This window comes from Pan troglodytes, chromosome 7 (genome assembly GCF_028858775.2).
Source record: "Pan troglodytes isolate AG18354 chromosome 7, NHGRI_mPanTro3-v2.0_pri, whole genome shotgun sequence".
NCBI classification, from domain to species: Eukaryota; Metazoa; Chordata; class Mammalia; order Primates; family Hominidae; genus Pan; species Pan troglodytes.
Window position 1 is genome coordinate 79,060,633 of NC_072405.2, and position 14,325 is coordinate 79,074,957.

The 14,325-nt window shown below is 38.1% G+C and overlaps 1 pseudogene; it reads right to left on the reverse strand.

Annotated features, from left to right (window-relative positions):
* Window positions 1-1,540: 1,540 nt before the first annotated feature.
* Window positions 1,541-8,045, reverse strand: LOC748163 (small ribosomal subunit protein uS13-like; annotated as a pseudogene).
* Between the last annotated feature and the right edge of the window lie 6,280 nt (window positions 8,046-14,325).

Here is a 14,325-nt window from a genome sequence, read left to right on the forward strand (position 1 = left end):
TGTTTTTGGTAGAGACGTGGTCTTACTATGTTGCCCAGAATGATCTTGAACTCCTGGGCTCGAGCAATCTTCCCACCTCCCAGTGTTGCGATTACAGGTGTGAGTCACTGAGCCTGGCCAAAATGCTGTTTTTAAAAAAAGTTCATGAGCTTTTTATTCCTTCCTATTCTTTTTGTGTTTTTTTCTTTTAAATATACAGTTAATCCCATATTGTATATACAATTTTAGATTCTGATTTTTCACTATCATATCTTTCATATTTTATGTATGTCATTAAAATGTTGTTACGTTTTCTTTTTATTTTTTCTTTTGAGATAAGGTCTTGCTATGTTTCCCAGGCTGGCCTCTAACTCCTAGGCTCAGCCTCCTGAGTGGCTGGGATTACAGGGGCCGCCACTGTGCCCCACTCATTATTTTTCTTTTAAGAGCTATAGAATGTTCAGTCATATGGCTGTACTGTAATGCATTAACCTCCTGATTGGGATGTTCATGGTACAGCTCAGTGTGTTTTCATCTCCACTATACTCTTTCCCTCCACTTGGCTCAGTGTAAAGGCTGAGCCTTCTTTATACTTTCTTTTTTTCTTGTGGTTTTTTGTTTTGTTTTGTTTTGTTTTGAGACAGAGTTTTGTTCTTGTTGCTCAGGCTGTAGTGCAATGGCACGATCTCGGCTCACTGCAACCTCTGCCCCCCAGGTTCAAGTGATTCTCCTGCCTCAGCCTCCCAAGTAGCTGGGGTTACAGGCATGTACCACCATGCCTGGCTAATTTTGTATTTTTAGTAAAGACGGGATTTCACCATGTTGGTCAGGCTGGTCTGGAACTCCTGACCTCAGGTGATCTGCCCACCTTGGCCTCCCGGAGTGCTGGGATTGAGCCACCGCGCCTGGGCTTTCTTTATACTTTCTAATTGAATCCTCTGAAGTGCAGGAGATCATAAGATGAAAATTTTTCTCTCTCATTGCTGCAGTGTGTGAAATGGTCTCTTGGTGATATAAATTGTAATTTGTCCTTTTTGGAGGTCTCGCCCTAATGAGGGGGAAGGAAGAGAACATGACCGAAGGCTGACTCCACACAAGGCCTTCTGTAAAGGTTGTCACATGTCACCACCCAGTGAGGGAATCACTATCCCACTTCATGGAATAATAAGCGGAGACTCAAAGGAACGAGTAACTGGCTACAAAAGTGGGGTACCAGGGTAAAATTGGGTTCGATCCACCCCAGATCTGTGCCAAGTGGTCCTGGGCAGCACACTCTGGTCCCACAGCAGCAGTAGAGCCAGCACAGGGTCCCCGACACTCTCCGCCAATCCAGTCTTCCCTCAGCTCCAATCTCGATCTCTTTTCTTGGCTGCACAATGGCCTCTCCTGTGATTAACGTCTTATTTTTTGATGAGGATCCTTAGCATACAGCAGATAGTTTGTTTTCCAGAGGATATACAAATGAATGGTTATTTAATGTTTAGAGCAGGGAGCAGCAAACTTTCTCTTTTCCTTTTTCTTTTGGTATATAAACTATGTATTAGCAGACAAGGCCACAGACTTAGTGCTTCTTGGACACAGCCATAGTATGGCCACAGTGGCCAGTGGTCTTAATGTGCTGGCTTTCAGACACGAAGACCCCAGAAGTGGTGCAGCCCTCTACAGGCTGGAATCTTCTTCAGTTGCTCCAGGTCTTCACGGAGCTTGTTATCCAGATCATTCGCCAGGACCTGGCTATAGTTTCCAGCCTTTCCATCCTTCTGCCTGTTCAAGAACCAGTTGGGGATCTTGAATGCAATGGATTCTGCTTAGTGGCAATCATATGTTCCACCTCATCCTCAGAGAGTCCTGTGCTCCTGGTGAGGTTAGTGTCTGCTTTCTCAATACCACATGAGCATATCTTCGACCCACACCCTCAATGGCAGTGATGGCAAAGGCTATTTTCTGCCAACATGGATGTTGGTGTTGAGTACTCGCAAAATACGCTGGAATTTCTCAGGGATCACAAGAGATAAGGCGGCAGCACAAGCGGCGGTGTGCAGGCCTCCTGTGGAAGAGCAAACTTTTTATGCAAAAAGCCAGATCGTGAATATTTTAGCCTTTGTGAAATACGTGATCCCCGTCCTAACTACTCAATTCTGTCTTTGTAGTAGGAAAGCAGCCACAGACAATATGAAACAATGGGTGGTCTGTGTTGCAGTAAAACGTTATTTAAGCACGCAAATGTGAATTTCATGTAATATTCATTGCTTACAAAGTGTTACTCTTCTTTTGAGTTGTTTCCATCCACTTGAAGATGTACAAACCATCCCTAGCTCATGAGCAGTTCAAAAGGCAGCGCGGATCATCATTTGCCAAGCGCCCCACCTCCCAAATGGGTGGAGTGTTCAAATGTCCAGGCTGCTGAAGTGAGGGCCACTCACTCCACTAGGACAGTTCTAAAGGACATACATAAACCGAGATCTCAGCCACTAAACTCCTACTTGTACATTAACATGTGCGGAAGGTAGGTGATAGGCGATGACAGAAATGCATCTTCTAGAAACTAGGCAATACTAAATACCCTCCCAAAGCTGGAATTCAGTTAGCACTCCTGTTTCTGGAAGGCATCCTTGCACTAAGCATGAGGTCTTGTTATTTCCATCTCCATTCCAACCATCTCTCTAAGAATCACTCACTCTGGGCTCTCAGTACCTGCAGTGCTCCCCTGTATTTTTTTAATCTGCATTTTTAAAACATTTCAATAGTTTTTGGGGTACAGGTGGTTTTTGGTTTCATGGATGAGTTCTTTAGTGGTGATTTCTGAGAATTTAGTGGTGCCCTCCTTTAAAGACTGCCTGTCACCCCACCCAGCCCCTCCCTTCGGTGGCCACACTAGAATTTGAAGCTTAAACTAACTCCCCTCCCTGAACTCCTCACATCCTGTTCCCTGCCCCATTCCTCTACCTTCTTAGCCACTTTCACCCCATTCCTTTTACTGCCTCAATGGCAACAATTATTCCACCCATCAGATCCATGACCAATTGTTTCTATTACTTTTTCACCGTGCTTCACCCAAATCAAATCCTCACTTTCCTCCTTATCCAGCCTGAATTTCAACGTCAATCCTGATACTGTCTTCTTTGTTTGCACACTAAGTCTAGTTTTTAGCACCTGGGTGGTGTCTTTAATTCAGACAGAACGCAAGGGAGAAGATGTGGGAAGTAGAAAAGATGATGTAAACCCCATACCCTCCCCACTGGCTGCACTGCCGGTGCCTGGTGATGCCTTTGGTGCTAGGGGCTTTGTGTGCCACTATGGCCCTAGGACTGCCTGCTCCCTAGCCTGAGTCTGGGTCCACGACTCATTTGCTCTTCCAAGCAACAGGCCTAAGGCACAATCAGAGGACGGAATGTGAATGGAACTGGATTTTCCAAAATTATCTGGATCACTGTCTTCATTTCCCTTAGCTCTTTCAGGTATATTATTCATGAAATAAATCTGAGCAGAGAATAAAAATTAGATGCTAAGTACACAGCAAAACTCTTCTCTTCATAGTGGGGTAATTTATGCCTCTGGGCCAAAAGAGAGATGACCTAATACCTTCTACTGGGAAGTAACAAGTTTGGGAGGTAGACTAGTCATTCCATCCTACAACTGATAATCTAAACTAATGCACTCTTAGAGATACTGAACATGTTTCAGAGCAAGCAAAATGTGTATATGATATGACACTATTTTTGTGACCGATAAAAACATTCATACTAAAATAAAACTAAGAAACAAAATAACTGCCTTTCAGTGTGATTAATAGATGATAAGGTATTACACTTTATATATTTAATTTTATAAATCATTCATATAGTTACATGAAATTGTACTGAAGAAATCAATTCAAATTGACGTAATTATGGGCACTGGAATATAAACTAAGAACTGACTAAAAGACCAGCAGAAAACCTGTCATGCTTTAAGTTAAAGGCAGGCACTGTGAACTCTTTGATACCTGGCATGCTGTCAACTAGAAAGCTTTAGTGAGTGGTTCTTTGATCTACCCATTCAATATTATTTGATCCAAGTTCCTGGAGGGCAAGGTCTATGTCTTATGCATCTGTTTGTTTTAAAATTTCTTGCACCTTGTTCTGTGCCCGGCATGTAGTAAACTCAAAAAATAGAGCTGAAATGAATCAGTGAGTGAATGAATGAATATGGTGGTGAGGATGAGACACTACAAAACTCTGAACTGGTTTTTGGTTTTGTGTTTTTAGAGACAGGGTCTTGCTGAGGCTGGAGTGCAGTGTCACTGTCATAGCTCACTGTAGCCTCAAACTTCCGGGCTCAAAGGATCCTCCTGCCTCAGCTTCCCAAGTAGCTGGTATTACAGGTGTGTGCCACCACACTGTACTAATTTTTAAATTTTTAAATTTATCCCTATGTTGCACAGTCTGGTTTTGAATTCCTGGGCTCAAGTGATCCTCCAACCTCAGCCTCCTGAAGTGCTGGGGTTACAGGTGTGAGCACAGTAATACTAGTATATCTGGCCTGGTTTTGTTTTTTTAAGCCAAGAAAGCCTAAATTATATTCAGTATGTATTATATTCTAACATTGTGCCAAATTATAATTCTCAATTAAATTAATATTTTTAAAGTGGCCTTGAAGTTAGTAATAATTCGGTTTTCAGGAGGAAAAATGAGCATTTCATTAAAACAGAGAAACTAGTAAAATGAGAAATAAAATGAAAATTAACTATGAATCTTTAAATATAAAAGTTTTACTTTAAAAAGGAAGAGTAAGATATCATCAGGTAGAGAATCATACCTGAGCATAAGTAGGGATGTGTTCACACGAATGATCTACTAAAATCAGATATATAAAGTGTAACACCTTTTCATTTACTAATCTTACATCTCTATTTAAAAGCAGTTAAATTTCCTCAGATTATCTTTTAGTATGAATGCTTTTATTGGTCAGCGAAATAGTGTTATATCATTTAAACATTTTAGTACCAAAAAAAGCCCCAAGCAAATAGCTCGATAACCTGCTGCTTGAATGTTCTAAAAGCCCTTACAAAGTGTCTTAATGTTATAAAAAGTTGAGTAGTGATTTCCCACAATTTGTACAAGTGGTACCCCTTCTCCCAGCCTCTGCCCCTGTTCAATTTCTCTCAACTTACTGGAGCAAACTATTTATGCTGAAAGTTGGCCGTAGGAGGAAGATGCCAGGAGAGGAGCTCTGTGGTCCCCAAATTTATGACATATGCCATGTGACACTCCGTCAACATGATCGCAAGCCAGTGGTTTACATTCACCTTCTAGGAAGTCAAAACAGGCAGGGTATAACTGTGATGTTGTGGCTTTTCCAGCTTCATAAATTCAGTATTTTAGTTACGTATGACTAAATGTCACAATTATATGCCACAAAAATCAGTTCACATAAACCTGTCCTTCTTGAGGTTTTTTTTAAGTGAAAAAGGAAAGTCTAAAATGTTTAAAATTTTGAATAAAATATACTTGAATCTCTGATTACAATGACATACAAATAAGGAAAAAAAATTGAGAAAATTAACATGGTTCTCATGGCAGGATTGATAAAAATAGGCTATATTTCCCCTCGAAGGTTTTCTCAGAATACTTTTGCTGGTCAGGCATGGTGGTTCACACCTATAATCCCAGTGCTTTGAGAAGTTGAGGAGGGAGGACTGCTTGAGTTCAGGAGTTTGACACCAGCCAGGAAACATAGGGAGACCCTGTCTCTACAAAAAAAAAAAAAAAAAAAAATACAAAAATTAGCAGGGCATGATGGCGTGCACCTATAATTTCAACTACTCCAGAGGCTGAGGCGGGAGGATCCCTTGAGCCTGGGAGGTTGAGGCTGCAGTGAGCTATAATCATGCCACTTCACTTCATCCTGAGCAAGACCTGTCTGTCTCTAAAAATATAAAAATAAAAATTAGTCAGCCATGGTTGTACATGCCTGTTGTCCCAGCTACTCAGGAGGCTGAGGCAGGAGGATTGCTGGAGCCCAGGAGGTCAAGGCTGAGGTGAGCTGGGATTGCGCCACTGCACTTTGCCTGGGTGGCAGAGTGAGACCATCTCTAAAAATAAAAATAAAAATAACTTGCTGTTATCTAAAAAAATTGTTTAAGGAAGAAATTATAATGTATCTTGCAATCTTTAATTTCCAGCTGTTCTGCTGTCAATGATGACAGGAGACGGGAATTTAGCTTAGTAGTGTGCCCAAAGCAAGGCAGCATAGCAACTATTCTGTAGGGCAAATTGCTCAGCAAGCAATATGCCCTCTGTGTGGCAATCTAACATGTGCCCATGCCGAGCTAATTTGCTAAAAAAAAAAAAAGTTTAGAACAAAAGCTATCACTTCATCTCAGCTACTTACTGTGGGAAACGACTATATATGTTTTTGTATGATTTTCAATCTCATATAACAAGAAGGAAGATATATTGTGGCTGATGTCAATATTTAACTATTTTGGAGTCTCTGCATTTCAAAACCTTCACAAATTTCAAAATACCAATTTTTCATTATTCTGCCTCATGCCAAAACATATTTGTCTGGATCAAGCTGAGTACAGTGCACACCAGCTTACCTTCAGGAATTATAAATGCATAATTTTGAGATGTTTTGCAGCAATACTATAATAGGCCCCATTCTTTCATTTATGTTTGAAGCCTGATAAAAATATGTGCATGGGTGCTGGGGCATGAGGGTGAGCACCAACCTTCAAGATTGCTCCTGCTAAATGAAGGCGATTTCTCTGCTCAGAGTTGTGGAGGCTGAAAGCATCCACAAGGTTGTTCCAGAGGTGACAAGCCTTTCAATTAAGTGGAGCTACTTAGGTATGCCTTTACAATAAAGCAGGAGTGCTGTAACTGTGTTGTAATTCCCCTTAATGTATGCATTTTTCTTTCTGCTTCCCTTCCTTCCTCCATTTCATCCTTTCTTGCTTGCTACTTTATTTGTAAATTTGTTTCTTTCTAGATTAAAGTCACTTTGTACACATGTAGGGCAATTTCTCCCAGAGTTGTGATGGTTGTAAAGTCATCCCTAAGAATCTTGTTTGACATCTCACTGTCTTCTTATACAGGCAAAGAATAAGGGGAAATATGGAACAATCATAATTAACCATAAATGGAGAGTATAAAAGTAATACATATGAGGTTTTAAATCTCAATCGTCAATTTCAAGAACAGGATTAAAGACTAAAATCATAAAGATATCAGCAAAAGTGATTTGTACACTCAAAAAGAATGTAGGGCTTTAATACATGTTTTATTTTTAGTTTTAGCTAAAGGACCTTTGCTTTTGTTTTTGTGTGTGTGGGGTTTTTGTTTTGTTTTGTTTTTTTGAGACAGGGTCGCCCTCCGTCAGCCCAGGCTGGAGTGCCATGGTATGATCATGGCTGGGCTGAAGCGATCCCCCTGTCTCAGCCTTCCAAGCAGCAGGGATTACAGGAGTGTGCCACCACACCTGGCTAATTTTCTTATTTCGTGTAGAGATAGGGTCTCACTTTGTTGCTCAGGCTGATCTTGAACTCTTGGGCTCGAGTGATCCTCCCATCTCGGGTTCCCAAAGTGCTAGGATTACAGGCATGAGCCACTGAGCCCAACCTGTATTTTTTAATAATGGTGAAGTGCAACTATGAATTGTTAGAAAGCAAGCTAAACAATATATGGAAAATTAGTCTTGCCTTAAGTAAGCTTTCCCAAAATTTTGAATTTACCTTACAGATAAAATGAGATAAAAAGGCAAAATCTCTTGCCCCTTTAAGGAAAATGGCATAACATCACAGACATTTGATAACTACTTTTACTTCAATAATTATCTTTACTTTTACAATAGCACTACATTTTTTACAGCTTTATAAAGGGATAATTGGCACACAATAAACAGCAGTTAATTACAGTGGGTAAATTTTGACATATGTATACATCCTTGAAACCGCCACCTTGATGGAGATAGCCAACATAGTCATCTCCAAATGTTTTCTTCTGCCTTGTGGCAGTTCCTCGCTCAGTTTCCTGCCCTCTACCCCCTTTCTTTGGCTCAACCACTGCCTCATTGGCTGTCATGATAGGTTAGTTCGGCATTACGTTTAATAATCTGTAAGGAAAACAAAAATGTTCCCTTTCACTCAATTAAAAAAAATGGTTGCTTCGTTTCTTAACTGGAAGGTAAAGTAATAGTGTTGGAGTGAGGAGGAAGACACACAGGTCATCAGAAGGAACTCTCACCTGAGTAATGATTTTGCCGATTATTTTTCATACTCCACAGCCTAATGCTAATTGGATTAAAGATTCAAGAATCCAGGAAATGAAGTAAAAAAGGTATGTTGAGTTTAATAAATAATGGTTTTTTTTTCTACCTTATCTATCAACATATTTCTAGTTAATAAATGGATTTACGAAATCTGGCCAAAAATGAAGGTCTCCACTGATAAATGCTCAAAACAAGCTGTATGTTGGAGTTTTATGTCAATAATAAGGCAAATTGTTGCAAATGACATTAAAACACTAAACTCTATCTTATGAAAGTGTGATTTTATTCCATTACAATATGTAAAAATTATATATGCAGATAAGTAAAGACTGGCTGAGAATCTCAAAAATGACAGTTCAATTTTGCTGGCTTGTGGAATTATGTGTATATATTTTAAATTAAATAAATATTTTATTATGTATAATAAATAATTTATTTGTACCCCTTTCCAATATACATTATTCTATTGAACTTGGAGGGTTCGCTTTTGCATTTTGAGAGTGTTTTTGTAAGATGTGATATCTAAAATAAGCTCAATACTTCATTTTATAAACAGCACATTTTTCATTCTCTTGACATTGCCAAAGGATAATGCTGTACACTGAAACATAAAACAAAAATAGACCCAACTCTGTTGGAAGCATAATATATGTAGCACTAATGCTACTTATTGATTACCACAAAGGTGTTTGCTTTTGCTTTTTGTAGCTCTTCCACTGTAGAGCAAGAAACCAGAAATACGCTATTTGTGAAAGGTGGTTGTACTAAAATGTTTTCTTGTGGTGAATGCTTATTCCACACTCTCATAAAACAAATTAGTCTTTCATGATGAATGAAGTATTCGTTCTTTGGGCTATATGCATTTCAAACCTTGAATATGCTTAGATAAATTTAATAGCAGAAATCTGTGTAAAATACATAGCTTAACATATACTTTATACATGGGTTTGTATATGAATTTTAATTAAAATATGTTTCAAATAGTCTATTAGTTTCAATTACTGTTTACATAGTGTTGAAAGATATGGCAGTGACCAACCTAATTTGACAATTTACTAAAATATTTTTTATTCATATAGTTCTGATTTAAAAGATACAGACGTATTTTCAAATCAATTCATACACTTGAAAGACATGTTTTTGAGCACTCTGTATTTAGCACCAGACTAGGAATCAAAGTTTATTTGAACGGAATAGTAAATGGTAAAATCAGAGCGTGCTCTCAAGCACACAAAATTAGGGAGGACATAAAAGTAAACCAGTGGTTGATAACCATAGGTACAGATGATTATATGGATGAGTCCTAGATAGGTATTTACACTACTTGCTAATACTGATCATTGCAAAGATACTGCAAGTCCATCTTCATTACTGGTTTTGAATCTGTTAACAATTCCCCTGACAGTGAGGCTGAAGTAGACAGTTTTGAAATGAAACAGTTCTGTGGATCTGTGGATTTGATTTACAAATGAAATATTTCTATGATGTATCTGCTCTACAAAGATTTTAGATGAGAGGGTCTTCATTTCAAACTGGCAGTTGGCCAAGCAAAATTGAACTCAGAAAATTCTAGGTTTTGGCTGGACACGGTGGCTCATGCCTGTAATCCCAGAATTTTGGGAGGCCAAGGTGAGAGGATTGCTTGAGGCCAGGGGTTTGAGATCAGCCTGGGCAACAAAGCAAGACTCTGTCTCTACAAAAATAAAAACAAATTAACCAGGCCTAGGGGCATGCACCTGTAGTCCCAGCTACTCGAAAGGCCGAGGCAGGAGGATTGCTTGAACCCAGGAGATGGAGGCTTCAGTGAGCTAGGATTGCACCACTGCACTCCAGGCTGGGCAATACAGTGACACCTTGTCTCAAAAAATAAATAAATAAAAATAAATAAAATAAAGTAAAATCCTAGGGTTCACTCACAAAAACAAATAAATGCTGAATTCTCAGGAAATAAAATTACAATAAAAATTCTTTTTAATGGTAATTTCATGCTTATATGTATTTGTATATTTCCTATAATAAGTTTAGATATAGCAAAGTTAAAAATCTATGTTTTGGTTAAAGCCCCAATATTTTAACAAAAAACAGCTGATTTTAATCTATTTCTTTCAGTGATTTATGTATTACTTGGGAATTCTATTGTTTATATATTGATTACAGGCTATAATTACATTAAATAAACTGAGAAAGCATGTCACAAACCAGTTTTAGCAATAACTATATTTTTACATATCTGTCTTTTGAAAAAGTGGACTGGATATTTATATTTTACTTGGTAATATCTCAATTTCCTCAATAAGTAAGTCAGTAAATTGAATTTATAGTTTATTTTGTGTGCCCTCCCATCAAATTATATGAATAAGAAATACTGTGGTCTCATAACATAATTCTATTTCCAAGAGAAAGAACATGCAAGTCTGTAGAATAATAGTCAATAGTGATTTTTGTCAAAATATATTTATTGAGCATCTACAGTACACAAGGCACTGTAGGGGTGATAGCAATATATTTTGTTTGATGTCTTTGCTTTTAAGAGAAGTACACTAAAAAAAAAAAGAGGAGTCCACTTTAGGGAGGAATTCACATTCAGGCAACAAATACAGGACATGTTTTCCATTCTATATGTCAAAGGTAGCTTTGGTGGATTCCCATATGCCAATTTAGGGCCTCTGATTCAGACATTTTCAAAGTGACCTTGTTAAAAATGAGTTACAAGCCTCAAAAATGTAGGGTGTGAGTGGTGATGGAATGGTATGCCCAATGAGGTCAGATCATATAGGGCCTACATTCTTTATGCAATGCCGCTACTGAAGAGTTTCAAAGCAGGGAACAGTTTTCTAGACAGAAGTGATAAGACTGTGAATTTAGTAATATATTTGACTAGAAAGGAGAGTAAAGATCTGAGAAATGTTAAGGAAGTACAGTTGTCAAGACTTCGTCACTCGCTGAGTGTGACCGGTGACAAACGCTTCCAGGTTTCTGGCTTGGGTGATGAGATGGATGAAGTTGCCGCTTCTTAAAGGGGGCACCAGGAGGAGAAGCACACATGCAGAAAAAGGTCATTCCCTGTGGGATGTGTTAAGTTTTATGTAATTTGGGGGACTTGACAATGAAATGTCCACTAGGCAGTCTGGTTCTCTGGAACTTCAGGGAAAAAAATATTTGCTGGGATGAAAGATTTCAGATTCATTATATAAATGAGACTCATTAGCATATGTGTTGTCATCGAAATCATGGAAGTGAATGAAATTGCACAGGGTCCTCAGTAAATGTTACTGGGTCTAATGAATAAATAAATAACCAGGGAAGATTAAAAGAGAGAACTCAGAGGTCAAGGAGGAGCTCCAAAATAATAGGGAAAGTGCCAGGCAGGATAAACAGAACCCACTCTGTAAGTTTCCTCAGGATTGTCTTCGGTCATCGGAACGTATGTTCTGTAGCAGAATACCATAAAAACAAGCATACTATAAATAAAGTTTTAAGAAAACTTCAATAATTAATAACTTGGAGATAAAATTGATACGATAACGTTACTTGGAGATAGCTAAATTAGCTATTTCAGAACTGACACATTCCAGCAGACTGAATCTACATCATTATGGAGCTCATGAATCCACATTATTAATGAAATGTGAACATCACCCCTTCAATTTGCTCTCTGAGAAAAGAAAAAACATAACATGAAGCTTGAGAGGCATTATTAAATAGGAGTTATGAGCACAAACTTTAGAGTAGTGTTTCTCAATCTCATTTTCTTTCTTTCTTTGTTTTTTCTTTTTTTGGAAACAGGGTTTTGATCTGTTGCCTAGGCTAGAGCTCAGTGATGGAATCATAGCTCCTTGCAGCCTTGACCTTCGGGGCTCACGTGATCTTCTTGCCTCAGCCTCCAAGTAGCTAGAACTACATGTGGGTGCCACCATGCCCAGATAATTTTTTTAAAATTTTCATAAAGATAGGGGTAATACTGTGTTGCTCAGCCTGGTCTTGAACTCCTGGGTTCAAGCCATCCTCCCACCTTGGATTCTCAAAGTGCAATTTCATCCACTCCCATGATTATGATGACAACACATATGCTAATGATCTCGTTTATATAATGAATCTGAGATTACAGGTGTAACCACTGCCCTCAGCCTTCATTTTCATTGCACTCCTAAGGAGATATTTTAGACATATTTTTCTTAACCAATCTCTCCTTCCCCATGAGATTTTAATTCTATTTGTGTACTATGTGACTGTTTATGTATCTGTTCCTTGGGAGGGCCACAAACCTTGGTAATATCTAAGATTTTTTTTTTATCCCCTAAAAATCAATTTCTGCTCTCATTAAGAATACACACTCTGGAGAGTCACACTGCCCCAATTGAGGTCCTAGCTCTACTGCTTTTTAGCTGTGTGACCTTGTACAAGCTACTTAATCTCTCTGTTCTCCAGTTTTCTCTTCTGTAAAATGGGGATAATAATAGTACTGTCCTCATAGGAGTGCTGTGAAGATTGAATAAATTCACACATGTAAAATACCTAGCAAGCCTAACACATAAACAGCAATTACTCCTTTTCTACTTATATATATATAAGTATAATACTTATACTTATATATAAGTATAATACTTATACTTATATATAAGTATAATACTTATACATAAGTATAATACTTATACTTATGTATAAGTATTATACTTATACATAAGTATAATACTTATACTTATATATAAGTATAATACTTATACTTATATATAAGTATAATACTTATACTTATATATATATGATCTTCCTCTCTTTCTTTTCTTTATTTTAATTTTATCTTGTTACATTTATTTTTGTGAATGTTCACTTTGTGTTTAATAATTTTGCTGCTTATAATTTAGAAAACCTTTTTTAGAGACAAGGTCTTGGTATGTTGCCCAGGCTGACCTCTAACTCCTAGGCTTAAGCAATCCTCCTGCTTCAGCCTCCTGAGTAGCTAGGACTACAGGTGCGTGCCACGATGTCTGACATAGAAAATATTTTATTATTAGTTTTATCCATGATCGTTTTTCCTCTCCATGATGTGTAAGAATGAATTGACTTCATATCAGTTTTATTCAACTGTGTTTAATAAAGCCATATTTTTAAAGGAAAAAAGTAATTATTTCCCCAAAAACTAGATACCAAAACAAAAAACAAATAAAACTAGGTACTAGTTTTCAGAGGCATGCATTTTATTTCCACGTCTCATATTTTCTGTTTTAGCCTAATGCCCAGACGTTGATTATTTGTAAGCATTACCAAAATTCTAGATAAAACCAGAGTTATTTGGTAGACTGTTCAACTAAAATTTTAAATTTTTTTCCAAATTTTTAGTATTATATAGCCAACGTTTATTACATGTGTGAAAGTTGGTCAGGTATAAAGTGAGCACCTGCCCTTGGAGGTCACCCACATCTCAGGATCACATAGCATTCCTAGGAACTTTCACAACATGGTAAAGGCCATTAGTTCTCGTGCAGCTGTGAAGTTGAATACTGAGCTACAAATGGTTTCGTGTTCCCATATCAATAAGCCATGTACCCAGGTATGTCATATCTCCTCCAGTTTGCCTAGACGTAACAATATTTTGCCACACATTTCATAGTTTACCTTTGATTGTCAAAATCCTTTATCCACTCCATAGAACTACTAAAGGGTTTAACCAGCAGTTTTGATTATGAAAAGGCAGTGGCTCAAATTGCTGAACCAGAGTGCTGATTAAATTGAAGCTATTCAAAACATGGATTGATCACTTATTACATATGTGTGGAATACAAAGGTGAATAAACTCACAACCCTGACACTAAGCAGCACACATAACCACTATACAAGGCAGAAAGGGATAATGAGACGACACAGGTATGACCACCGTTATCTGAAGCATAGAGGAGGGGAACAACACATTTAGCTGAGGGGATTGGGAAATGCATTTTGGAGGAGGTGGCATTTGAGAACGGCCATATAGGATTTCAAAGGGCCTTTTAGGAAAAATATCTTGGGATATGATGAAATTCCATTCATTTACAAGGCCCTGCAAGGGGCGTGCTCTGTCACATACTTTCTCTCTGGAGCTTCACCTGAACATGTTCC